Here is a 23,681-nt window from a genome sequence, read left to right as displayed (position 1 = left end):
CTCACCGGGTGTCTCTGTTCTACCATTTACTGTATAACCCTTGCCCTTGTTTGCTTTACCAAAATGCACCCCTCGCTTTTATCCACACTTTCTCTCTCATATGAAAGAAGTGAAACTATCATGGTTTTTGAACAGATGAAAGACTCAACAAACAATCAAAGTATTTTTCTATGTATAATTTCAGTTACATCACACTGTAAGTTTTTGCTATAAATTCTGTGCCTTACAATTGTGTCCTCCACAATCACCTGATGAAGGAGCGGCGCTCCAAAAGCTAGTGCTTCCGATTAAACCTATTGGACTATAACCTGATGTTGTGTGATTTTTAACCTTGTACACCCCAGTCCAACACCGGCATCTCCAAACCATCACACTTTACCAAGCATGCAAACAAGCACTCTCTTATGCACACACACACAAAGTCTATAGGGTGAATTTGGATTTTCAGAATTATATTTGCAGATACATTCAGTTTTCCTCAAAAGGTGCGCAATCTGCAGGCAGTCAAGCCATTTCATATTTTATAAATCCCTACTTTGAAAATACAACCAGTCTAACTCAAGATTGGGATACAGACAGACTCAAACCTTACACCTTTAATGCATTGACTGAGCTGAGATGTCACCTCTTTTTATAAAACCTGAAGTTATCTGGAGAATGTGACTTAAAACTAGTTCTGGGATTTACATATTAATGAACAGAAACCTTCAACCCATTCTAAAAGAAGAAATACTTAACAGCAATCTAAGTTGGTTCAATATATCATTTCAATTGCATGACACTAATCTTTTGCTATACATTCTGTGCCTTCTGATCCTGCTCCACAGCTACCTGACGAAGGAGCAGTGTTCCGAAAGCGAGTCCTTCCAAATAAACCTATTGGACTATAACCTGGTGTTGTGTGATTTTTAGTTTCTAGTGAACACAGCCCACACGTTCCCGCTGCAGGCAGTAAACTTTACAATGCAGATGAAACAACGCAGTACGTGCAGAGATGACAGACTTAACAGTTTCTAACAATACTAGCTACTATTTCACTGCTCCTTCTGATACATAACATTGGAAACTTAGTGTTAGAGGCTGAAAGAAATTACCATCTTTAAAACAAAAACGTGTTGGATCTCATAGATATCAGTGTCTGAGTCTGATGGTAAGTTCAGGCCACCTTAATTGTGACCCAACTTCGGTACTGTTTCAGATCTCCCCAGCATAAAGACATATGAAAACCAATTTATTTCATTTTAAAACAGCTCAAGGTCAAAGTGCACACACTCCCCATCCCCACTTTCTTTACTATTGGTCAGCACAGACGTGTCCCTTTGTAATTGGATCCTTGTTACAGCCTTAACCCAGAGGAAGTATTGCCTCACTCAGCAATTTCAACCTACGGTCTGTATCCAAGTAAATTTCTCCCCACCTATTTTCCAGGAATCAGGGAGCGTAGTCAAGAGTCCACCACATTGCTGTGGGTCTGGAGTCACGTGTAGGTCAGATCAGGTAAAGGATGCAGCTGGGATGACTGAGTGAATCCTTTCCCACAACGGCAGTTTCCCTCCCTCGAAAGGACATGAGTGAATCAGATGGGGGTTTTCTTTGTTGCCCTGAAAACGGTTTCATCGTTAGATTCTGAACTCCAGATTTCTGACCAAATTCCAATTCCGTCATCTGCCACAACAGGATTCAAACCTGTGAGTTCCCAGAACTGGGTTGATAGTCCAGGCGCTAATGGGACTCCGCCGTTGTTCTTTCAATCCCCCTGCAATGGCACATGAATTCACTGGTGTCTCCACAGGTGGGAGGAGCCGGAGAAGCCTTCCCGCGCTGAGAGCGGGGGAGTGGGCTGTCTCCAATGTGGACCAGCTGGTGGGTCAGCAGGCCAGAAGAATCAATGAATTCCTTCTCACACTCAGAGCAGGTGAATGGCATCTTCCCTATGTGGCCCCGCTCATGTTGCTGTACATTGCCCACAAGCCCTTCCTGCACACAGGGGATATGAATGGCCTCTCCCCCGTGTGGACCTGCTGGTGGATCCGGAGTGTAGATGACTGCACGAACCCCCTCTCGCACATGGGATATGTGAATGGCTTCTCTCCTATGTAGACCCGCTGGTGCACACAGGTTGTCCATCCAACTGAATCCCTGCCCGCACATGGAGCAGGTGAATGGCCACTCCCTGGTGTGAATGCGTCTGTGAGTTTCTAGCACCGAGGGGCAAGGGAACCCTTTCTCACAATACTCACATTTCCACAGTTTCCCCATAGGGAGAGCTTTCCTTATGTCGCTCTGGATTTGAAATTACAGACAAAATGTGTTCACAGTCTCTCCCCACCGTGAATGGTTAGATTTTTATCCCCCAAGCTGAGTAATTAGGTTGAAGCAGTTTTCACAGTCAGCGCACTGAATCTCCCTCAGTTGTGTGTCTCAGTATTCTTCCTGCCACACCAGTATCCAAAATCGCTCTGAAGCAAACAAAAGCAAACGTTTCTTCTCGATTTGAACAGTTGCTGATATTCAAGTCCCAATGAATCAAGTGTCTCTGTCAGAAGTTGTTGTGTCATTTGCTTTCAGATTTCTTTCCGCGTGTCTTCCTGCAAAAGAAATTCACAAAATATGTGATTAATGTCAGTACAGTTAAATAAACATAACACAGGCGGCAATTCCTGTAGATTGCCAGATGCCTGCTGATCACATATTATCCAGGATACAGAAACCTGAATACCCTCATGCAGCCAGATAGCCTTGTGTGTGTATGGAGGAAAACTTCATTTAAGTAAGAATTAGCTTGATCTAGCTGCCTCCAAAGGTGCTGGAAATGAAGCTGAATCAGGGACATGATAATGAAATGTCAAGGTTGCTTGAGAAAAGAAAACCAGTAAATTTGCTGAATGACTTCCGGCTGTCCAAGCTTGCCACAAGGTTGGAATTCTCCTCCGGAAATGACAGTTGATGGGGCCCTCACCAAGATGGCCGCCCGCGCTCCCCGCCCCAAGACAGCGCCTTACCCTGACAAAGATGGCGGCAGGTTGCACCGGCAACCCGAGAGGTCCCTTCCCAATGAAGTGAACCCTGGGGCTGTGGGTTTTATTCGCGGCCTGAGGCCTCCCCCTAGGAGTTTATAAACTCCCCAGTCTCCCTCCTCCCGCGGTTCCCAATCCTATCCTGTCTCACTGTCTCCTCTCCCCAGGGGCAGGAGCCAGGTCTTGGGATGTTCCTGAAACCTGGTCCTGTTCTGAAGGAGGATCCCCGGACCCGAAACACCGCCTCACATTCCTCCCGACACGAGCTGCCGGACCTGCTCAGCTTTTCCAGAGGCTCCTGTTCTTGTTCCTTCAGCCGCCGGCGCCATTCCTCTCCCACACTCAGTAACACTGTCTTTGTCCTGCTTCAGGACCCATACTGCGCAGGCGCCGGTTCTCAAGGGGTGGGGTCCGAGCTCGTGACGTCTCAACGTGTGCAGTGGGCGTGGCTAAATGGGTCATCCAACCAATCGGAGACAACGGGCGGGAGATCGTGTTCCTTGCCCCAAGACAACTGAAAGGTGCGGGGTTTTTTAAGTTTCAGTCTTTTTCGAAATATTATTCCAGACCTCTGGAAGGCTCAAACATTGGAAAACTTTCAAACATAAACAAAGGGATATTCACAAATGAATAAAGGTAAATTACAAAAGAAACCTCGCACAAAATATCAAAAAGTGTAGCAAAAGCTTCTGTTGGTACGCTAAAGGGATCAGAGTTACTAAGGTAAATGTTGGTCCCTCGGAAGATGAAACCAGTGACTTAAGGGGGGAACACGGAAATGGCAGAGATGCGAAGTCAATACTTTTCCTCAGTTTTCAAGTTGGAGGACAATAGTACAATTCCTATTGGAACGGACAAGTCAGAGGCTACAGAAACAGTAAAACTTAAACAATCAACATCGATAGGGAAAAGGTACACAGCACACTATTAGGATTGAGGGCAGACAAGTCCCCTGGGCCTGATAGCCTACATCCCAGGGTAGCATATGGACTTCAGTTAGGAGTTTGACAAGGTTCCCAAGGAAGATTGGTTAGCAAGGTTAGATATCATGGAATAGAGGGAGAACTAGCCATTTGGATCGGCTCAAAGGTAGAAAACAGAGGATGGTGGTGAAGGGTTGCTTTTCAGACTGGAGGCCTGTGATCAAGGATGCGTGCTGGGTCCACTACTTTTTGTCATTTATATAAATGATGTGGATGTCAATATAGGAGGTATAGTAAATAAGTCTGCAGATGACACCAAAATTCGAGGTATAATGGACAGCAAAGATGGGTAGCTCAGAGCACAACACGATCTTAATCAGATGGGCCAATGGACTGCGAGATAGCAGATGGAGTTTAATTTAGATAAATATGAGATGCTGCATTTCGGAAAAGCAAATCAGAGGCGGACTTTTCTATTTAATGGTAAGGTCTGAGGGAGTGTTCCTCAACAAAGAGACCTTGGAGTGCAAGTTCATAGTTCCTTGAAAGTAGTCACAGGTAGGCAGAATATCCAAGAAGGCATTTGGTGTGCTTTCCTTTATTGGTCAGAGTATCGAGTATAGAAGTTGGGAGGTGATGTTGCTGCTGTACAGGACATCGGTGAGGCCACTTGTGGAATATTATGTGCAGTTCTGCTCTCTTTCCTATTGGAAGTTGGTTGTGAAACATGAAAGGGTTCAGAAAAGACTTACAAGGATGTTGCCAGGGTTGGAAAATTTGAGCTATCGGGAGAAGCTGAATAAGTTGGGGCTGTTATCCCTTGAACATCGGAGGCTACGGGTTGACCTTATAGAGGTTTATAACATCATGAGGGGCATTGATAGGATAAACAGACAAGGTCTTTTCCCTGAATTGATGAAGTGTAGAACTAGATGGCATACATTTACGGTGAGAGGGGAAAGAAATAAAAGGGACTTAAGGGACAACTTTTTAATGCAGAGCATGGTGCGGTATGGAATAAGCTGCTTGAAGAAGTCTTGGAGGCTAGTATAATTACGTCACTTAAAAGGCATCTGGATGGGTACATGAATAGGAAGGGTTTAGGGGGATATGGGCCAAGTGCTAGGAAATGGAACTAGACTGTTTAGGATAACTGGTCAACATGGATGAGTTGGACTGAAGAGACTCTTTCCATGTTGTAATTCGTGTGACTCTGTGGAATTCTCTGTCCAAGGGAGCAGATGAGGCAGCTTCATCAATTATATTCAAGACACAGTTGGATGGGATATTGCATGGAGGGGAATTAAGGGTAGATGGAACAATGCAGGTAGGAGGAGCTAAGATGATGGATAGATCAGCCATCATCTGAATGAATGGTGGAACAGGCTCGACTGGCCAAATAGCCGACTCCTACTTCTATTATTATGAAACGAGAACTCTGCATTTCCCATGGCTAACCTGTCTAACCTGCACATCCCTGGACATGATGGGCAATTCCAAATCAAGGCAGGTGAGCAATGTAGTAATGTGGAAAGTGAATGTCAGAGAACAACAGAAAGGGACAAAGGGAATAAATGTACCACTAATCAAAGCTGGTTTGAAAAGATCACAAAAATTGAAACGAAAGACTGTGTCTGAATGTGTGCTGCACTGTAAGAAAAGTGAACGAATTGACTGAAGAAAATAAGTGTGATCTGAGACTCCTTACAGAGACGTGGTTTTAGGATGACAAGGATTGGATCCTGAATATTGAGGGTATGTGACATTCAAATCAAATGGGAAGTTCGGTAAAGGTAGAGGGTTGGCAATGCAAATCAAAGCACTGATTACATGGTAGTCTGGTGTCAGCTTGGATTTCAGGTCCTGATGTCTCTGTCCTCTGTTGGTCTCCCCGTTCCCACAGAGCTAGGTGTGTGTTCTCAGTTCTGCTGGATTTCTATTGAAGCTTTGACACCCCCCGCCCACCACCCCGCCCGCCCAACCGCACCACCCCCCACCCCGCCCCGGCCTTTTGCACCTTCCAGAACAATAAAACACTCAGTTGATCAAGGCCCAACCCTCAATCTCCCAGCCTGTCAACCATCAGACAGAGAGAGTCAACTTGGCGGGAAATAAAACAAGTAAAGTGAAAATGTGAAAATCATTGTCCTCAAGTTTCTCTCTGAGGTTCGCACTGCCTTCACCAGCCCAACACCCAATCCTGGATACTTGGAACTCTTGCACAATTAAATAATGAGAAGTTCAAATCCATTATGTCCAAATCACACTGCAAACACCACTCTCCAGCACCACTTCCATCTATCCTCATGCCAAATGTGTGAGGCTGAAGTAGCCACTTGAAAGCTTGGTAAATGCTTTACCTCTCAGATGAGCTACCAGCTGCATGTCCACACTTTCATTGGGACCACCTCTTCAAATCTCAGGAATAATTTCTGACCCTGCCCCACCTCAGTTCATCTGCTTCTGAAAATTACACTATGCCTTTGTCACTTCTTGAGTTTGATTCTTCTGTCACACACTTGAAGGCCTGAAACATTCTACTCCCCATAAATCTGAGATCATCCAAATCGCTAAACAAGAAACAAATAACTGTGGATGCTGGAAATCTGAAACAGAAACAGAAACAAAAACAAAAATTGCTGGAGAATCTCAGTAGGTCTGGTAGCATCAATGGACAGACAATACAGTCAACATTTCAGGTCAAGTGACCTCCTTTCGTTCCAGATCACGGCTGCTTCTCGCCTTCCTCACACCAAGTTCATTTAATCTATGATTGCTATGCCTGCTGACGCACACAGGTTCCTGGTGATGCAGCAGATCCATTATAAAATGTTAATCTTTGCTCATAGTCTTGTCCCTCGCTATCTCTATCATCTTCTCCAGCTCTAAACCTCTGAAATCAAGGAGCTCAGTAAATGCCCAACATTCTCATTCAAACTACATCGAAGCACAGGGTTTCCTGATGAAGACCTTTTGCCCGAAACATCGATTCTCCTGCTCCTCGGATGTTACCTGTCCTGCTGTGCTTTTCCAGCACCACACTCTAAAATCCAACTCCAGGGGTCTGAAGTCTGGAACTCAGAATAGCACAATTAGGTATAGCAAATAGATGCTAAAGACGTTCAGGTCCCATGTATGAGTAAGATTGAGGAGTGCAGCTTAACAGTCGCAGTAAACTACAAACCACCAAAATTATCATGAGAATGAGACAGAGGTCAGAAAGACTCACCACACGACTCCAGTCAAACATTCAAACATTACTCGAGGAAAAGCCTGTAAATGCCCCCCACCCATTAGGGCGACACGGTGGTTTGGGCGGTGGTTCCCACCCTTGGGCAACTGTCTGTGTGGAGTTTGCATATTCTCCCCGTGTCTGCGTGGGTTTCCTCCGGGTGCTCCGGTTTCCTCCCACAATCCAAAACTGTGCAGGTTAGGTGAATTGGCCATGCTAAATTGCCCATAGTGTTAGGTGCATTAGCCAGGGGTAAATGAATGGGTCTGGGGGAGTTGCTCTTCGGAGGGTTGGTGTTGGGCCGAAAAGCCTGTTTCCACACTGTAGGTAATCTAATCTAATCTGTGAGAGGAGTTTCTCGGAACCATCACTGTCAGTGTTGGACAGAAATTGACATAACATTCTCCCTTCCGGCTTCCGGACCATCAGTCCGCATGTTCCCAACTCCAGCCCATGTGCCTGTAAGCGCGCATTGCGCGTGCTCGTGGAACTCCTGCATTGAGAATGGGGTGCAATCACAGTCGCATGCCATGTTGGGTAAAATATATGCCATGGAAGACCGTGACTTTATATCAGACTGAGCGATTATAGATTAGTCGCTGAAAAACGTTCAAAATTAATAAACATGGACATTTTCTGAAAGGTAGCTAGATTCAAGGAAGGGTTTTATAGACTGGAATCTAATCAAGAGATGGGGTTTGTTTACTGGCAGAATAACACAATCAGAAGTGAGCTACAGACGGAAATTTGATCGAGGGAATCAGGATGATTACATCCAGTATAACAGAAAACTGAGTGTGTAATACAGGCTATAATCTAATTGAGGGGTTCGGGATAGTTTGTATATAGAATAACATACTCGGGAATGAATTACAGACTGGAAACTAATCAAGAGGATCGTTGTGATTTATATAGAGAATAACATACGCAGTCATAAATTACATCCTGGAATCGAATCAAAGCACCTTGATGGCACACTGGGTCGAATGCAGCCTTGAGGTCAAGGGCTGTCAATCTCATCTCACCTCTCGGATTAAGCTTTTTTGTCCATGTTTTAACCAAGGCTAGAATGAGGTCAGTACCTGAGTGAGCCTTGTGATACCCAAACTGGTCACTCAGCAGCTCATAGCTGAGAGGATGTTATTCGATATGTTTCATAGCTTTATCGATAATCGAGAGTATACTGATAGGACGATTAATCCTGAGTTGGATGTGTACTGCTCCTTGTGCACAGGCAATCTGGCAAATTTCCAGATTGTTGGGTAGATGCCAATGTTGTAACTGCACTGAAGAGCTGAGAAAACTGAATGCAGTTTATATTACACTCGGAGCAAGTGAATGATTTCTCCCTGGTGTGAACTCATTGATGTGTGGGCAGAAGTGAATTCTTTTACACACTCTCACCAGAATGATTGTGTTTATGTATCAGGGGGTTGTGGGACTATCCGAATCCCTTTGCAAACTCTGAGCAAGTAAATAATTTATCTCCAGGGTGAACTCGCTGATGTCATAACAAGTTTGATGTCCGTGCAAATTCCTTCCTACATACAGGGCACATAAACAGCCTGTCCCCAGTGTGAACTCGTTGGTGCACAGTGAGGTTGACTGACTGTGTGAAACACTTTCCACAGGGGGTTTAGCTAAACGGTATCTCATCAGTGTGATAAGCAATTTTTTCTGGAAGCTGGAATACACTGTGAATCCCTCTCCACACGTAGAGCAGGCAAAAGCTTATTTCCAGTGTGACTGTATCAATCAATTTCCAGCTAGACAGGGTAACTACAATCTCTTCCAATAGTCTCCACATTTACATGGTTTCATCATGGTGTTGGAGTCTTCGTGTTCGTCCAGGAACAAATGATCAATGCAATTTTATGAGGTCGAAAGCAGGTATTGTCAGTTTAAGATAGAGAGAGCTTTTCTCAACTTAAAGTACAGCCACAGCTGCTCGCAAAAGGTCGGGCTGTTTCAAATGTAGCAATTGGCTGTTAAATGGATACCTGTGTTCGGTTTGATGTTTTGACAACAATTCAAATTTAATTAATTTAAGCTATGCCCAGGATACCAGAAGACAATGAGATTTGAATTTTATTGTTTTGATCCCTGGAAATCAATCAAATAAGAATTTAATGTGTCCTATGGGGGATATAAACCCGGCATTTTGAAAGTTGATGGGAGAGCATTTGCCGATCTAATACCTTGCTCTCAGAGAAAATCAAAACACTCTCCATCTAAGGTACCTGTTCACGTGAAACATACAGTAAGAAGAAGAGCACCCAGGAAGATCAGCAGCTAGAAAAGTGAAAACATCAATAAAGAGGAGACTGTGTGGCCTTGAGATCAAATTAATGTAACGTTTAATAAATATGTTATTAGAAGAGCATATTAAGTTGTGTCGAGTTGGGGTCAGATAGTAAGTAGTTAAAGAAAGGGGGTGTTGGATTTGTGAATAGGTTTTGTTTAGTGTTCACTATTAGAGTTAGAAAAATATTTTCTTTAAATAGTGGAATTTAGGAATTCTGTCACTCACATTTTAACAGATTATGAGGCAAGATGAGCTTTTCTGGGCGGTTAGTTTAATTAACAGGGTTTGATCTCCATGATGTAACAATAAGTATTATCCTTACTCACACACGGACTTATGGATTATGATTCTTCTTTTCATATGTAAATCTTCTCCCTAAAATCCTGTGAGGGAGTTTTACAGAAGTTATTCCTGTCAGTTCATGATGGAAATTCTGAATAAATATTCTGGTTTCCCTGAAACATTGTGTCCTCTTGTTGACCAAAGCTGGAAATCCCTGTCTCAGGAGACAGTGGTTTTGTTTCAATGTAACTAGTCTAGTCCTAGCTAACCCTGGTTAATGTTTTAGATTAGATTAGATTACAGTGTGGAAACAGGCCCTTCGGCCCAACAAGTCCACACCGACCCGCCGAAGCGAAACCCACCCATACCCCTACATTTACCCCTTACCTAACACTACGGGCAATTTAGTATGGCCAATTCACCTAACCTGCACATCTTTGTGACTGTGGGAGGAAACCGGAGGAAACCCACGCAGACACGGGGAGAACGTGCAAACTCCACACAGTCAGTCGCCTGAGTCGGGAATTGAACCCGGGTCTCTGGCACTGCGAGGCAGCAGTGCTAACGACTGTGCCACCGTGCCGCCGATTTTGAGACGTGTTCAAATCTCACCAGGCCAGATAGGGGTGTTCCGTTAAGTCATTAAAAATCTGGACTGTCAATTATTGTAAGATACCATTGGGCTCACCTTTCTCCGGTTAGACTTACATGTGACTCCATTGTGGTTGACTCGTCACCGCCCTCCAGACAACGAGCGATGGTCAATAAACACACGCCGGCTCAGAGATGAACACATATCTCTTTTATGCTTCAGCTCTTGCGTGACTGACCGCATGTCCTGCCCAATAGAAAGTGGGGCAGCTCGGGAAGACATTCTGGAATTGGCGGGACACCGAGCCAATCAGAGTGAACAAAAGGTAGCGCCGAGTTGTTTATGGAGCAGTCCGGGTGTCTGAGCTGGTGGAGTTGATAAGTGAGAGACAGAGCTGGAGGGAGGGACTGGATGGGTTTAGGAACAACCTGCTGGGAAGTGTTTGTATTCGAGTTAGTACTGAACTCTGGGAAATTCTTCTACACGGGGTTAGAGTGGAAGAATTTCCCCACAACAATCTCCAACCAAGAGGAACGTTTGTCTCTCCTGCACTGAGAAGGAGAGGCTTCAGAGCAGCTGGTTCTTGAAGGTCAGTGAGCTGCAATTCTCTCTCTCTGTCTCTCCCTTTCTCTAAAGAAACAAAAACATGTATCTACTGGAGGACAGTGTGTGTCTGAGAGCGGAGTTTATAGGTGATGATTCTTCATACACTCTGATCTTGATCTTCTTGAAGTGAGGATCTGTCAGTTATTCCTGTGATGGAGATGGAGGCAACTGTCTGTAAGTATCCCACTGCTCTCACGATCTCTACTCTCATTGAGGGCTGAGTATTGTGGAGGGCCAGAACACGCCCTTTCCCTGAAGGACATTTGTCAGCTAGTTGAGTTTTTCATGACAGTCCAGTAATGTTTCACGGTCAGTATTTGAGTGACTTTCACACAAATTGCTGGAATCAAAGAACTCCATGATGACCCAATGGTTAGCACTACTGCCTATCAGCTCTGGGGACCTGGGTTTGATTCCAGACTCGGAAGACTGCGTGGAGTTGGCACTTTCTTCATATGTCTGTGTGGTTTCCTCTCGGTGCTCCTGTTTCCTCCCACAATTCAACGGTATATGGGTTAGGTGGGTTGGCCATGCTAAATTGCCCATAATGTGCAGGGATGTGCAGGCTGGGTGGGTAAGCCATGGGGAATGCAGGGATATGGGGTTGAGTCTGTGTGGGATGCTCTTCAGAGGATGGGTGTGGATTCAAACGGTCTTCTTCCACACTATAAGGTTTTTATGATTCTTAACTCCTTTTAGTATCTTAAACAGTACGATTGCTCAATCTCTAATTTTCCTGATTTAAGTTTGTTTTACAGAGAATCACAGAGACACATTTATCAGCGAGAATTCCAAGCAAATATCTTATCAGGATCTTAGAGTGAGTCAATTCATCAGGATTTGAAAACCATTAGATTGTCAATGTTTGTCTGTGGGAAAAGTTTGCAAACATCAGTGTACTCAGTGACAAATGGACAAGTCCTGCACCAGTTCCACAGATTGAATAGCATCCCACCATTCACAGCAGGGAGAGATTGAATCGCCACAGTGGCTCAATCCCAGCCTCAGGCGACTGTCTCTGTGGAGTTTGCACATTCTCCCTGGGTCTGTGCCAGCTCCCTCTGGGTACTCTGGTTTCTTCTCCCAATTCAAAGATGGGCAGGTTAGGTGAATTGACCATGCAAAATTGCACATTGTTTTCAGGGACGTGTTGGTTAGGTGCATTAGTCAAGGGTAAATGTTCAGTAATGGGGTAGGAGAATAGGTCTGGATGTCTTTATCCCCAGAGGGTTGGTGTGGACGTGTGGACTGTAAGGATTCTATAAGTCTATTAACCCTGTCCTGTGTTTGGGTGAGGAATCAGCTGATCATCCAATATGGAGAGACATGATCTTCACTACAGAAACCATGGAAATGTGCAAACTGTGGGAAGGGATACAAATGTCTATACATGCTGGAAATTCATTGATGCAGTCACACTGGAGATAAATCATTCATCTACTGTTTGTGGGAAGGGATTCAATCAATCACCCGTTCTTGAGAAACAAGAATGCACTCAGTGGGGAGAGTCCATTCATCTGCCCTGAGTGTGGGAAGAGATTCAGTGACTCATCCTACCTGCTGACACACCAGTGAGATCACACTGGGGAGAGGCCATTCCCCTGCTCTGAGTGTAACAAGGCATTCTCTGTTATCAACCTCTAGGCACACCAACTGGTTAACACTGAGAGACATTTCAAATGCTCACATTGAGAGAAAAGCTTTAAACACAAACATGAAATGCTGATACATGAGTACGTTCACACTGGGGAGAGGGCATTCCCCTCTCTGTGTGTGGGAAACGATTTGTCCATTCAAAAAAACCTTCTGAAACCCCAACGAATACACACTGGTAAGAAGCTGTTACCTGCTGCTTTTCTGGGAAAGGATTTACTCAGTCATCCCACTTTTGAGTTCACACCTGACTCAGGCAGCTGTGTGCTGCTGCGGCTGTTCTCATTAAGATTCAGATGGATCTCCCCCAGGAAACAGATGCAGTGGAACAGCGAAATGTGGCGCTTGTGAGCAGAAGGCGGCATTGTGTTACTGTACTTCTCAGAGAGAGGGAGACTCTGACTTTGAAAGAATTAATTATAAACGTGATGATTCAAAGTTTGTCCCATTACAGGCAGAACTGGGCCCACACCAACACTCACAGGCACAAAATCAGATTCACAGACAGCTATAAAGAAACTTTCAGACACACGCTTCCAGGACAATGTGTGCCACTGCAGACAGTTTGTCATTCATACACAGGCAGACACACTCAAACTTCCCTCCGACATCATCTGTGTCCCATTGCTTGCAGAGATAGTCATATCAACACAGAAAAACAGACATTAACACAGAGATGGAAGCGCAATACGGTCAGAGTGAGACACAGAATCACTGACTTTTACAAAGAAGTTCGGAGATATACACAGACAATGTTGTGTTCAGCTGTGTGAAAATCCTTGTTTCCTTGTGAAATAAATCTGTGTCCTTTGGGTGCAGAAGCCTGTGTTTTGTTGTCTAAATGTAAGTGTGTTGTGGCTGCTGCTTGTTTGAAACTGCGGCTTTGTCTCTGTGTGGATTTTAAGTCTGTAATCTGTGTCTGAGGTGAGGAGGTGGGGGAAGGAGGAGAGGGACAGACAGACAGATCATTTGGACTAAACTATTGAGCTGCTGCTTTCTCTCACACCACCCCCGCTTCCTCTCAACTCACAACTTGTAATGCTCCATCCCTGGGGGAGGTATACTCTCGGTAGAAGAGCTGAGTGTTGGGCACAGAAGGGTCTTTAAGTCATAGACCTGAAGGTATTTAAAGCAGGTCCTGTCAGCCATAGTTCCCATTGCCATGTGGATGGAGCTTGAGGTGAGTATCAAAGGGTGTGTGTGTGTGTGTGTGTGTGTGTGTGTGTGTGTGTGTGTGTGTGTGTGTGTGTGTGTGTGTGTGTGTGTGTGTGTGTGTGTGTGTGTGTGTGTGTGTGTGTGTGTGTGTGTGTGTGTGTGAATGAGTGTGGGTACTGTTAGAGTCTTAGTGTCAGTTTTGATCGATTAACCACCGTCCATCACCCCCACACCGTCCGTGAACCAGCCAGACTGTCGTAGATTCTCGGAGCAAGGCCTGTCTTTCATGGATGAGAGGGAGTGTATGAAACCATAGAGAAAGCAGGGACCCAATGGAATTGTATCCCTTCCTCAGTCTCTCTATGTTTTTTCTTAACTTCTGTTTTTCTGACTTTTCTCCCTTTTCTCGCTCACTCTGTGTCTCTCTTTCTTCTTGTCTTCCACTCCCACCCGTCTGTCCCATGGGTTAAGGAACATAATTGTTTGATGTTTGCGTAAACTACTGACCCTGATCACTCCCTGTAAGAAAACGTTCTTCCTAATGTCACTTTTACTTCTTTTCCTCGTGATTTTAAAACTCTGCTGAATCGTTGTCGATCCTTTCAGGCGTGGGAGCATTTGAACTACTTTATTCTTGTGTCTCGACCCTCATGACTTGAATAACGTCAATCAGGCCAGCTTTCAACCTACCGTTCTCCAAGGAGAACTGTCCCAACTTTCCAATCTACCTTCATTGCTGACAATCCTCATACACGGCACCATTAACGTCAACCTGTTCAGCGCTGCCTCCAATCACTTCACTTCCCCACTTCCTGAAATTTCACGCTCACAATTGAGCAATAATGCAGCTGGAGGATTCATTCAGAGTCGGACTGCGCGGGCGAACGATGTGCAATGCTTGTTTTCACTTTGAGCAAGTGTTTCCTTTTACCCTGTTCGCTGTAATGGGAGCTCGGCCCCATCCCTCCTTCAGGCAGTACGATATCGTTTAATAAATGTGCTTTTTGAGAAAATTGCGCCGGCGTTTCTGCACAAGGCAACCTAAGCAACGAGGGCTCGTCCGGGATTCGAACCCGGGATCTCTCACAAATCCATCCTACTATCGGCCCGAAGCGAGAATCATACCGCTAGACCAGCGAACCACTGGCCGCCGCCGACGCGCGCTTCCCTGACCCCGGACGCTCCAAGCGCCCTCCCCTCAAGCAGCTGAGACTTGCTCAGTGTGAAAAACGTTTGAGTTGCTCCAGGAATCGCAAGCAGCAAAGAGATTCCACAACATTTGCTTCTCATTCCGTGTCCCTGCGCCCAGGACGCTGTTGTTTGTCTCGTTCCCAGTAACTGGACCCTCTCCACTGGCGGATAAATAAACCATTTTTGTTTCGACTTGCAAACTGTTCTGGGGGAGGGCAGAGCCCATTCGCCCTTCTGCTTTCTCTCAATCACTTGGGATGGGAGACGTCAGTTACACAAATGCGGAGGAAATGGGCAAGTTTTAACTACATTACAAAGGTCTGTAATCAATGAGACAGCAAGATGCTGTGCTGGTGGGACAGAGCGAAATGGACACCGGAAACTGTTCCCTCAGGTAAATTCATATGAGTGCATTTGTGTGCAGCCTGCTCGGTGCTCAGAATTCACACAGCAATCCTGCAGAAAGACTTTTCTAACACGGGCGTCTGTTTCTTTGCTGCGAACGGGCAGCAGTGAACATCTGAGCACCAAATGTCCCAGATGAAGTTGAAAATGAGCCATTGTTTCTCCCTCAGCCGCTCTGTCCCAGAGACAGGGAGAAGGGCGGCATAAACACGTGACGTCATTCCGCCGCAGCCGGAAGCCGTTCAATCCATCATTTCCATGCGACTCTCTGTCACTTGTATCTCTCCGAGGTGATTCGCAATCGGTGATATGTGTCCTCATCATGGGAACTGTGTCTGTCTGGTGATGCTGCTTTCGAAATGCTGATCGTCCTGTCATTCACGTCTGAACCGGGGTGGGGAACTATTGCAGGGAATGAATACGACCGCAAATAATGTGGCTTTGCGGCTCAGTGGTTAACACTGCTGTCTCAGAACAGTACCTGAATTCGATCCTACCCGTGTGCGGCTTGTTTGTGTGGAGTTTGTTCAATCCCCCCGTGTCTGCGTGGGTTTCCTGCGGTGCTCCGGTTTCCTTCCAAAGTCGAAAGATGTGCAGGTTAGGTGGACTGACCATGCTAAACTGCCCCATCGTGCCCAGAGGTCGGTAGGTTAGGCGCATCAATGAGAAGTAAATGTCGGGTCTGGGTGGGTTACTCTTCGAAGGGTTGACAAGGACTTGTTGAGCAGGAGGGCCTGTTTCCGCAGTGTAGGGATTCGAATTCGAATTGTTTCAACTTCACCAGCTCATTCCCATTTCAGAGAAGAGGTGTTAGGATTCAGTTCAGAACAGACTGGCTAAAAGCAACTCAAATCTCCACAAGCACTTGCCCTCAATTGTGTAAGTTGGGCCAGTGTTTAGTGACATATTCAGCTCAGATGCTCGAAGATTTGGGAAGCAGAGGCAAAGGCAAGATATAGAACAGAGTACCCTTACAAAGGGAAGCAATAGCAGACGATAGTTTCGATCGAGGGACATGAACCCAGCACCCTCCTGCTGCGACACTCTACTTTTTCACACGGAGTGTTTTCCATAGATCCCTTCAGCCTTTCGCCTGGCACGCGGCAGGCACGTTCGAGACTGATGTCAAAGACCTCCACTGCTGTCGTGTAATATGCTATTGCGCAGATGAATGGAGGCTGTGTAAATATAAACTGTTTTCTAAATTCCCACATTCTGTTGATCGAACTGTGATTTCACACTGAATCACAACATGTGTCACAGCGCAGACGGAGGCCATGCGGCCCACCTTCAATCTGCTGGTTCTACACCGTAAGTAAACGCGTGTCTCAATTCGTAACATTCTCTTGCCTTTTCCGTGTAAATCTGCACATCTGAACATGACCACCGAATTCCCTTTCGGGTCCATTGAATCTTCCTCTTTGTCAATGTCAGACAGAGACTTACTGACCCTAACCACTCCCTGTACGAAAACGTTCTTCCTAATGTCACTTTTACTTCTTTCCCTCCTGACTTTAAAACTCTGCCGAATCGTTGTGGATCCTTTCAGGCGTGGGAGCATTTTCACAATATTATTTCCTGTGTCTAGGCCTCTCATGATTTGCAAGGCTTCTGTTCTCCGTGGAGGGCAGTCCCAATTTTCCAATTTCGCTTCATTGCTGACATTCCTCAAGCACCGCATCTCTGGCAAGTCGGAGTAGTAGAAGACCCAAAGCGAAATGCATACCCCTAGACCAACGAGCTAGATACCAGGCGCACCCCATCGCCCGTAACAGCCCGACCTCTGGAACTGGCTGAGACTTGCTCAGTGTGAAATACATTTGACATTGCTCTAAGAATTGCAAGCGGCAAAGAGTTTCCAGAACAGCTGCTTCTCATTCTGTCTCCCTGCTGCTATTTGTACCTTCCCCAGGAACCGGGCTCTCTCCACTGTCAGATAATTCAACCGTTTTGTTTCTAAACATTTTTCTGATACCCAGGTGGCCAGTGACAAGCATCGCCCTCCTCAACATAGGGTACAGCGAACAGGAGAAGACCACGAAGACCTCCACGAGTGTGTCACCTCAACTGTGCACATTGGGCCAGTATATCAATGTGAAATATTTGTGTTGAGTTTTTGGGAAGCAAATGAGAAGGCGAGGTGAAGAACAGAGCGCCCTTAGACAGGAAAGCTGCTAAAGACGACATTACATGAATAGGAGAGAATAGGACATGGCGGATTTCAGGCCCTAAATCATCGAACTGTAGGTGGGGCTGCAGGGTCTTCAAGTGGAAAATGAGGCGTTGTTCTTCCATCTGGAGCTGAGCTTTGCTGGAGCACTGCTGCATGCCTGAGACTGAGATGTTGGCCAGGGAACAGGGTGGCGTGTTAAAGTGGCAGGAAAGCAGAAACTCAGGACCTTTTTTGCGGGCAGAATTGAGATGTTCTGCGAAACAGTCACCCAGTTTATGCTACGTTGGGGAAACTACATTGTGAGCAGCGAATGCAGTGGACTAGGTTGTGGCAAATGTGCAGGCAAAGTGCTGCTTGACCTGGCAGGTATGTTCGAGCCCTTGGATATTCAGGAAGGAACAGGTAAACGGGCAGGTGTTACACATTCGGCGGTTGCAGGGGAAAGTGGGACTATGGGAGGTGGGTGTGGGGTGTTGTGAGTGAAGGAAGAGTGGACCCGAGGTCTAAGCCCTGCCCATTTACCTCCTCTTATATATAAATCCGTGAAGTTGGAAGAACACTCCATTCAATGATTCAGTACCACGTGACTCATGAACTAATTCGTATTCATGTTCCGGGGCCAGCATCATCATTGTGTCACAGCAGCTGCAGGCCATCACCGGGAGCTCGCTCTATGACGTCACGGTCGGCTAGAAGCTCCCGGGACAGTTTATCAAAAAACCTCCCGGTGGATCAGGGCAGCCCTGCATCGGGAAGCACTGAGATGGCCAATCTCTACCAGTTAACATGGGGAACACATCTCTACATTACGCATCCTCGAGGCAAACTTCCCATCCTTCCACTTAAAATTCAAGAGCCCTCAAACCGAAATTCCCCAGGTACGTTTGGAAGAATGTTTTCCAGGTGTTCGCAAAGTATATCTATGAGCACTTTGTTAAAGTTTGAATTTTGCGAGTGTTGAAATTTGGTGCTTTTCAGCAAAATCACACTTCGATAAAACAGAATGTGGGAATTTAGAGAGTTTATATTTGCGTGTCGGCGATATGTCTGCCGGTGCGTGATGGGAGCATAACCCAGAAGGGAAACCATCTCTCCCATTCACTCAATGTCGTCTTCAGCAGCTTTCCCGTATAACGGCGCACTGTTGTGCACCTCGCCTTCTCATCTGCTTCCCAAAACACTTCGACAAAAATATTTCACATTGATATACTGGCCCAATGTGCACAGTTGAGATGACACCCTCGTGGAGGTCTGCGTGGTCTTCTCCTCTTCTCTGTTGAGGAGAAGACAGAATGAGAAGCAGCGTTCTGGAAATTCTTTGCCTGACCCCATTAAAAACACACGACTGCGCAGCTGGAGGGAGAGCAGCGAACACACCGCCCCTAGATGGTTACGAACCACCAACTTTTCAGTTAACAGCCGAACGCGCTGACCAATTGTGCCACAGACACAAGGAACCACACCACCTGCCCCATCGCTTAAGGGAGGTTATTAGTGAATTCATAATTCAGCCTCCCCGCCTAGAATTACAATTGTCGTCTATCAGTTTTACTTTTCCATAATAAAGCCTCGGACATTCATTTTGGAGACACCGGGGACAGTCTGATCCCACCCTCTGCAGACACATCCATGTCACGAGGAACTAGCTTTCTTATTCCGGGTTCGTCGCCCTTCGAACCTTTCAGTGTTTTGCCTGTTCCCGAGTTCTCTTATTGGTTCGGAGGCGAGAAGGGGTTTGAATTCCTGATGTGCAGGAACGACAATTCTTTCAATGTCTCAGATCAGTTCATGTCCCGAGAGCATCAGAGTCAATCTCCCGGCTTCTTCAACAAGGGGACGGTGTCTGCACTGTCTCTGCTCAGTCGGACAGTTAATCTTTCATTCTCCTCTAAATCCGCTTCCCAAAGAGTTTCTGAAGGTTCACAAAGCTGGTGACTGGGATTTCTGAGGAGAAAGTGAGGACTGCAGATGCTGGAGATCAGAGCTGAAAATATGTTGCTGGAAAAGCGCAGCAGGTCAGGCAGCATCCAAGGAACAGGAGAATCGACGTTTTGGGCATAAGCCCTTCTTCTCCATTCCTGAAGAAAGGCTTATGCCCGAAACATCGATTCTCCTGTTCCTTGGATGCTGCCTGACCTGCTGCGCTTTTCCAGCAACACATTTTCAGCGATTGGGATTTCTGTTTTGCTTCATGAACATTTTTCCATTTCCTAACTGACAATAATTTCCCGAAATCTCTTCCCAAGAGTACGCCATGCTTCATTTCCAGGGATGAGGAATTTCCATTTTGGGGATGTTCGCTTTGGAGCAAAGAAGGTTAACTGGAGATTTCCTGGGGCTGTTGGTAATGATGGGAGAAGAAGCGGTGGGAATGGGCAGATTAATGATCAGAAGAATCAATTGCCACTGACCAGAGTCAGTTACCAGAGGACAGGGATTGAAGTTCTTGAATGAAAAGCAGCACTTGTGCCTAAAAAACACAGAGAATACTGCAGAAAGCCAACAGGTCGAGCCGCATCTGTGGAAAGGTAAACAGAGCTGACGTTTTGAGTCTGGTAGGTTGTTTGTTCAGAGCTCGAGTTTCCTGCTTTGCAATATATTCCCAGACATGAGAAAACGTGACTTAATGAGACGGGTTTTGTGAAGTTTGAGCGATAATGCAACCAACAGGAAGTCATTTAAAATCGCCAGCGAAGAAAGCATCGATGTCACATCGATACACAAGTCAAATTTATACAGTTGCGCTGGCACACTTGTGGAGCTCTGAGTTGTCTGGTCCAGTTTTCTGTCGGTGTGTTCTGATCTCAAGTGTTCAACCTCTTCTCTCAGATGGCAATGAACTGGTGAAGTTGTAACACATGATTTGCTGGTTTGGTCCATTCCTGCAGTCAAGAAATCAACGCTCGTGTAAGAAAAGACTTTCTGCAGGATTGCTGTGTCAAGACAAATTCTGAACACCAAGCAGGCTGCACAAAAATGCACTCATATCAATTTACCTGAGGGAAGAGTCTCCGGTGTCCATTTCTCTCTGACCCGGCAGCGCAGCATCTTTCTATCTCTCCGTTAACAGGACCTTTGGAACAAGTTCAAAGATGTCCATTTCCTACGCATGACTGTAACTGACTTCTCCTGCCTCACGTACTAGTGAGAGAGAGAGAGAAGAAGAGCGAGTGGGCTCCTTCTTCCACCAGCACAGCTTGCAAGTAGAAACAAATTGGTTCAATTATCCACCAGTGGAGAGAGCCCGGTCCCTGGGGACGGGACAAACAGCAGCGTCCTGGGAGCAGGGAGACAGAATGAGAAGCAGATGTTCTTGAAAGTCTTTGCTGCTTGTAACTCTGGGAGCAATGTACAATGTATTTCGTACTGAGCAACTCCCAGTTGCTTCAGGAGCTGGGCACGCACATGGTTTTTGGCTCGTTGGTCTCGGGGTATGATGCTATCTTTGGGTTTTCCAGCTAATACAGACGTGTGGAAGGTGCCGGGTTCCCATCCCAGGGGAACCCTCATTTCTTAACTTGACCTGAGGAAAAATCCCGGGTCAGTTTTTTCAAAAAGCCGCTTCGTTATATCAGATCCGACTGCCTGAATTAGGTATGGGACAAAGATATCATTGCAGAGAACACGGCACAGGGAAACACTTGCTCAAAGTGAAAACAAGTATTGCAGATTTTTCGCCCGCGCAATCCGAGTCTGAATGAAATCTCCACCTGTATTACACTCAATTCTGAGTGTGATAATTCAAGAAGCGGGGAAGTGAAGTGATTGCAGACAGCGCTGAAAAGGTTGAAGTGAATAGTACCGTGTATGAGGAATGCCAGTCATGAAGGTAGATTGGAAAGTTGGGGCAGTTGTCTTTGGTGAGCAGAGGGCTGAAAGCTGGCCTGATTGAAGTTTTCCACGTCATTAGGGTTTCAAACAGAGGAAATAATGCAGTGAAAATGCTCCCAGGCCTGAAAGGATCGAGAACAATTTGGCAGAGATTTAAATTCATCAGGAAAATAAGTAAAAGTGACATTAGGAAGACCGTTTTCGCACAGGGAGGGGGTCAGTAAGTCGCTGTCTGACAGTGACAAAGAGGCAGATTCAATGGACACAAAAGGGAATTCGGTGGGCATGTTCAATGTAACAATGTGCAGATTTACAGGGAGAAGGCGACAGAATGAGACACGTATTTACATATTGTGTTGAGCCAGCAGAGCTAAGGTGGGCTGCGTAGCCTCAGTCTGCGCTGTCACACATTTTGTGATTCTGAGTGAAATCGGAGTTGGATCAACAGAACGTAGGAAATTTGACAACGGATATATTCTGCCCAACAGGATACTCCATCACAGCAATGAAGGTGTTTTGACATCATTCTCAAAGGTACATGACACAATGCAGATTCAAAACCGAGTATTCCTTTGAATCACTGAGTAATTTGTTTACAGTTATTCAGTTGAGGTGAGCGGAGTTGCGCATTGGGAGTTGATAGGTCGAAGCCGTTTTCTCCTGTGTGATAGTCCCACCAGCACTCCAATTTGCTGTGCTTCCAGTCAGTAGATGCAGATTACATACTGATACACGGGCCCCGATGACCTAGCTGTGGTGACAAGCTTGTGAAGATCTGAGTGCTCTTCTCCTGTCCTCTGTCTGGCTGCTGTGATCCGAATCATCAAACCTCTCTTCTCCGAGATAGGAATAAACTGGTGAAGGTGAAACACATCAGTTGCGGTGTGTCCCATGCGCAGGAGGCCCTGCAGTAATTCCCCAAGCTGTTTCACACAGCAGCATCCTCTTGGTGAATTTCGCTTGGCAAAAAAATCGACTGAACCAAATCAGTGTCCGCCACTGGATTTTACTGACACCGTTTATAAAATTCAGGCTCACCGCTAATGTGGAGAGAGGATGCCAGACTGTAGTTTCCGCTTCTCCTGTTGAATAAAGATAATTTTAACTGTGTGCAGTGAGAGGAAAGGATTTGCTGTTGGTGGGAAACATTTTTATCTGAACTCGCTATCACTCTCCTGATAGATTGAAACATAAAGCTGGGAGTCTCTGGATTATGTTGTAAAAATATCGGTATGACGTTATTCACACCGTGCTGTCACCAACTGAACGAAGCGGCTGCCCCGAGGGAGACGGCTGTGTTGAAATCCCGTGATGAAGTGGGGGAGCTGAGCATTTACCCAGACAATGGACACACCACCTCCCTCACACAGTGTTCACAAATCAAACTGACAGCAAAGCTTCACGTGTGATCGAAAATTTCCAGAAAGAAGATTTGGCTCAACAGTAATCTGGAGGGAACCGACTCCTTTCTTGATTTGAAATGTAAGAAGCTGATTTCAGTGAGCTTGACGTGATTCGAACACGCAACTTTCTGAGCTGGAGTCAGACGCGCTACCGTTGCGCCACAAGCTCACAGATGCCATTTGATCGCTATTCATGCTTAAGGGAAGTGATCGCAACAATGATTTTACGTATGAGTTACAACGGAGATCAACAGTTCATGTCTGTTCTGTCTCTCCCCCTCTCCTTCTTTCTCTCGAAACAATTTCCAACTCTACCTCAATAAAAAGCTGAAAGAACTGGGATGCTGTATATCAGAAACAAAAAACACAGTAGTTGCCGGTGACCTTTCTCTCGAACTGATGGTGATTGGGAAAACGTTGGTATATATGCAGGAGATAGCGTGGGAGGAAGGCGGATGCAGTAAATGAGAGATCAGGACAGACCCAAAAGCGAGGGAAGAACTGTTGGACAGGAAAGGGAGTTGATAACGATCTGCGTGGGAGGGTGAATGGAGAGTGTTCGTGGCTAAGAATAGGTAGTGTGTAATGACAGACTATGTGATAACAAGGCTTGGTGTGTGTGGAAGGGACCAGGATACTATGGATTTCAGGCCCTAGAATTATTGAATTCGATACTGGGACCGGAGGGATGTGTGCTCCCCAAGTGTAATATTCGGTGCTCTTCGTTCTGCTGGTGCTGAGCTTCGCTGGAACAATACAGCAAACCTGAGACAGAGATATTGGCCAGGGAACAGGGTGGGGTGTGGAATTGGCAGGCAACTGGAAGCTCAGGGTCTTTTTTGCGGGCAGAACGTTCTGTGCAGCAGTCACCCAGTTTATGCTTCGTTTTCCCCAATGTAGATGAGACCACATT

The 23,681-nt window shown here is 45.9% G+C and overlaps 1 long non-coding RNA gene, 1 other non-coding gene and 1 pseudogene across 3 annotated transcripts; 1 reads left to right on the top strand and 2 right to left on the bottom strand.

Moving 5' to 3' along the window:
• LOC148143385 (uncharacterized) overlaps window positions 1-12,601 on the top strand; it is a 55,716-nt pseudogene extending 43,115 nt beyond the window's left edge.
• LOC148143386 (uncharacterized) lies at window positions 1,215-3,339 on the bottom strand. 2 transcript variants are annotated; one of them, XR_015751211.1, is made up of 2 exons: window positions 3,293-3,339; window positions 1,215-2,588 (listed from the first exon to the last, which is right to left on the bottom strand). It is a non-coding gene; the product is annotated as an uncharacterized LOC148143386 (long non-coding RNA). The 2 variants fall into 2 exon arrangements; XR_015751212.1 differs by lacking the exon at window positions 3,293-3,339 and adding an exon at window positions 2,720-2,942.
• Window positions 12,602-22,865: 10,264 nt separating the features above from the next.
• trnaw-cca (transfer RNA tryptophan (anticodon CCA)) lies at window positions 22,866-22,937 on the bottom strand. Its single transcript has one exon. It is a non-coding gene; the product is annotated as a tRNA-Trp (tRNA).
• Between the last annotated feature and the right edge of the window lie 744 nt (window positions 22,938-23,681).

This window comes from Chiloscyllium plagiosum, unplaced genomic scaffold, assembly GCF_037043375.1.
Source record: "Chiloscyllium plagiosum isolate Xiang-an unplaced genomic scaffold, Cpla_swu_hap1 HiC_scaffold_27, whole genome shotgun sequence".
Lineage (NCBI taxonomy): Eukaryota > Metazoa > Chordata > Chondrichthyes > Orectolobiformes > Hemiscylliidae > Chiloscyllium > Chiloscyllium plagiosum.
This window is presented reverse-complemented; position numbering and strand designations above follow the sequence as displayed.